The sequence below is a fragment of the Branchiostoma belcheri genome, unplaced genomic scaffold (genome assembly GCF_001625305.1).
Source record: "Branchiostoma belcheri isolate BF01 breed outbred unplaced genomic scaffold, Haploidv18h27 scaffold534, whole genome shotgun sequence".
In the NCBI taxonomy this organism is placed as follows: Eukaryota; Metazoa; Chordata; class Leptocardii; order Amphioxiformes; family Branchiostomatidae; genus Branchiostoma; species Branchiostoma belcheri.
The window spans coordinates 21,980-26,323 of record NW_017804170.1 but is presented as its reverse complement, the minus strand read 5'-3'; the positions used below and the strand labels follow the sequence as shown (position 1 = coordinate 26,323).

Below are 4,344 nucleotides of genomic sequence, written 5' to 3'. Positions count from 1 at the left end.
TTCCCTGTTGAGGGTGGGGTTGTACATTCTTTCATATATTGCCTCTTTAACTCCCCGTTCCCACCAGCGTGTTTCGCGGTCTAAGATATCCGTGGACTCGAGTTTGAAAGAGTGACCCTGGTTGTGTTGTAGGTGGTGGAAAATAGCTGAGGAGTAGCCGTTGGCACTAGGTCGGCAATGCTCTTTGTATCTTACTTTGAGCGGTCGGCTTGTCTCTCCGATGTAGGTGTTGTTACAGTTGGGCTCCTCACATTTGAGTCTGTAAATAACATTCGCCTTGGTACCTTTGTGAGGTCGGTCCTTAGGGTGTACCAGTCTTTGTCTGAGGGTTGAGTGAGGTTTGAAGTTAGTGGCTATGTTGAAGTTTTGGAAGATCCGTCGGAGTTTCTCAGATACTCCTTGGACATACGGAATAGTGATGTTAGCCTTGTTTTTGTTGGTCAATGGTTTGCACTTCTGGGTTTTCTTAGACTGATCTGAAGGTTTGAGCGCTTTGTTGAAAGTCCAGTTTTGGTAGCCACATTTAGCCAGGGCACCTCGGAGGTGTTTTTGTTCGTCCGTTTTGGCTTGGTCTGTACAGGAAACCAACCCACACTGATTAGTACCTGGCCTTTGATTCCCACCATCCTTTGGAACACAAATTAGCAGTGATCAAAACTCTCTTCCATCGTGCAGATAATATTGTCACTTCAGACCAAGCCAAACCAGACTGTTTTTTGGCGTATCGTATTACCCGGATGTCTAACCTTCATCGACGTATGTAATTTATACGATTGTGATTTTTTTCATCTTGTATATCGACACATAGTAAAATGTTGGTGCTCTTGATACGTATATTTCCGATAGATTTGGGATAAGGTGTAGTGTAATATGGGTTACTAGACTACTAGGTTAATTGTAGGTAAATAACACATTCATAGCTTGGCTATAGAGTTATAATATTTAGTATGTTGGTAGGTCTTAGAAGGTTAAAGAACAATGTCAACTGCAGAAGAACTTCCGGTTTTTGTAATCTTAAACATGCTATGGTCTTGGAATCTTGGTGAAAGGTAACTATTTCTGTTACGAATAATTGGTGTGGGTTTTGTCCCTCTAGCAACGTGTTCTGGAACTTAAGGGTAGTTTCTGACGAAATCGTTTTTAGCGGATTAGTCCAAAAAGGAACAAAGTATTTTCTACATTTTATGTGTAGGTAGCTTATAGAAACATGAGTAAATTAAATGCAAATTATTCAAAAGGAGACCAAATTTGCTTAAATATGGAGGAAATTCTATAATAACAGTGTTTTACATAAAAAAGTACTTTCATACATTTGATGTAACTTAAGTCTTTCTTAAAATAATAAATTAACAATTATACGAATCAGGATATAGTTTGTATAATGCTGACTGTTCAAAATTTTGCCATATTTATATTGTGAGCTAAAAGAACATCGGCAAATTTTGGTTACTCCAATGTAGGCATAATTTGTTTAACTAATCTGTAAACGCTGTAGGTCCACGGGTGTAACTGACGGGACTTCCCTACTTGTGGTGTTTGGAAGTAAAGGCAAACAACACTAATTATAAATTCAGGACCTCATCTGCATAATTTATGAAGACATTTTAAAATAGCCCTCCTAAATAAGATAGCGCATTTATTATGTTGAGAACACGTTTTATTTATATACTTTATCTAAATAAGGCTTTTGTGTTCATAATAAATGAAAACATCATTCGTCTTGGTTAACGTTATTTTGCGCCCATTGAACTCAAATAGTTTTAGCATGGTATCAATATCACATCAGATAACACCTGTTGCCGGGGATAATTTTGCATTGCATAAGATATAGGTAATCACGTTTATTTAAATGTGCTTTCTGACTTAGTTATCAAAGTGTACTTTCTCATTGATGTGGCGTGCTAAGGTTTAAATAGAACTTTCCGTGTTTTGAGTCTTTGATTATGAGTAACTCACACATTACAATACTGACGAAAAATTACGTATTCAAATAAATAATATAGATATGTTAAAACGACAAACGAGAACCAAGAAACAGCTACTGAATATCCTTTTGTTTTCTAGAGATCTCCAGGAAAAAGTACAAGATAAAGGCAATGGCAGTGTTACAAATAGATCGAAAAATACACCCGTGGAGAAGGCGCCTGATGGGCAAAAAAGGTATATATGCAACTAGAACAAGGACTGACTAAGCCTAAACTTACTGTGAACACAACCTACAACTGAACATAATAAGATACAGACAGACGTCGTTATAGTTAATTTACCTTGAGGGACCTTTTGTCTCCAAACAATTCGACATCTCTTTATAATAAGTTCGTATAACCGCCATACCGGTTTTATAATCACTAACTCCATCAAGCTCACTCAAAATCTTCATACGACTAGTTCCCCCTATAAACCCTCTGTCATCCATTGCTATAGACAGTTGGTTTAGATTCATATCACTGCCAGTTTTTTTAATGCATGCCTTTGACTCCTGTTTGAATGGTTCGGGTTCCACAGTAAAAGCCTGTGTTCCTAATCATTTTCTCTCCTGCAGTAACCAAAAAAACGTAGGCTTCTTTTAGTGTGTGTTGTTTTTAGCGTTTGTCATATGGTTCTTTGACGTTTGTATCCGCTGTTATATCAGTCTTTTTTGTTTCATGTCAGGAAGAATCATTCTTATTACAAATGGGTACCAGGGGAGTTAGCTGCTACGAAGAAGTTCAAGGCCGACCAGAAAGCCGTGCAGTCCATACCCACAGTTGCACCTGGGTGGGTCTACAACAAGACAGCTGCTGATTTGTTTCGGTAAGAGACCCGTTTTTAAAACCTCTAACCATGAGTTTCATTGCAAGGTCAGCAGTGGGCTAGGCACCTGACTAGATGACCAGATATCATAATGAATACATCAAAAGTGGGGTCGTGTGGCGTAGCGGTAGCGTCTTCGGCCCAGACTCGAAAGGGCGAAGGTTCAAATCCTGCCCAAAGCAAACGATCTTGTGCCCTAGGGAAAGGCACCATACACGACTTTCCTCACTTCACTCAGGTATAAATGAGTACTTAGCTTTGGCTAGGGACGTCCCTCGGATAGGACGTTAAATAGAGGCCCCGTGTTCGGGAGAGCCATACCCCACGCTCGGTAAAGTACCCATCGCACTTATCGTAAACAGTAGGGGACCTTTCCGGTGTAAGTGGTTCAAACCTTACAGCCTGGTCCCAGGATTGACGTCTTTGAAGAGGTGATAGTCACCTGTAACGTCAATCCCTCCACAAATGTGGTAAATCGTCATAAAATAAATAAAAAATAAAACAAATATTAATAGAACGCATAATACATATATTAAAACAAAGATAAATATAACGTAGGTAAAATAACAATACCTAACAAACGAAATAATAGCTTTCTTCTAAAAATAATTGGTGGTGAGTATTCAGGCAACAGAGGGAAGCAAGGGGCTGTGGACATAGGCAGGTAGGCAGGCATTCAGGCAACCACTATCAGGCGTACCTTGTATTTACCGCTGTTGTTACGCAAATATTCTAAGCCGTGTCTGTCAGACTTACACGTTGCATAAAAATGTCATTTTAGATGGAGTTTAATTCTGGATTTTATATGAAGGGCTCACTCCGGAAATATGAGTTTACTTAAAGCATTACTACCCACAATAATTATACACTAGCCAACTCGATCAACTATAGCAACCATTGGGAACCTTACGTGGTATCTATCATTAGCAGTATATCCAACTTCCCCTGAAAAAAAAAAACGTATCACGATTTTTAGAATCCACCCAGGTGCTCGTGTAATGTATTTCTTAGGAATTTCTGCACTGATAATAAACATATCTTACTTCTATTCATTTTCTTGTATTCCACAGGAAACAGATAAAACACGGCAATCACATTAAAAACGGAGATTTTCTGACAACACAATGCACCACTGGACTTCATATTAAAGCACTATCAGTCTGAAACAACGCTAATGAACGTGTCTAGAGAAATATTACACCGATTTCCTAAAGTTGGTTTTCAAGAATTATTGTCACTAATTATAATCTTAAGAAAAATGATGGACAGAAATGTGGTCGTTTATTTGACGTATAGGAAATATTTTGAATATTTTGAAACAATTTTACGGGATTACATATATCCACCATTATATAAAAATCGTCTAAGTAGATGTTAATTCTATGACTTTGCTTTCTTAACCCTATCTAGTCGGGGGGGGGGGGGGGGCTAAACGGTGCCCGCGCCAAATTTGATGTCACATAGCGTCTGAACGGCTAGTAGTAGAACGGCCAAAACTTAATTACTTTCCCTAGAATATTGTTGGCAACAATGATGTATCATTGGATTAAG

At 38.5% G+C, this 4,344-nt stretch overlaps 1 long non-coding RNA gene across 1 annotated transcript; it reads left to right on the top strand.

Moving 5' to 3' along the window:
* The first annotated feature begins 2,016 nt into the window (after positions 1 to 2,016).
* LOC109481039 lies at positions 2,017 to 3,918 on the top strand. The gene is made up of 3 exons (XR_002140878.1): positions 2,017 to 2,160; positions 2,653 to 2,793; positions 3,864 to 3,918. It is a non-coding gene; the product is annotated as an uncharacterized LOC109481039 (long non-coding RNA).
* Positions 3,919 to 4,344: the final 426 nt, after the last annotated feature.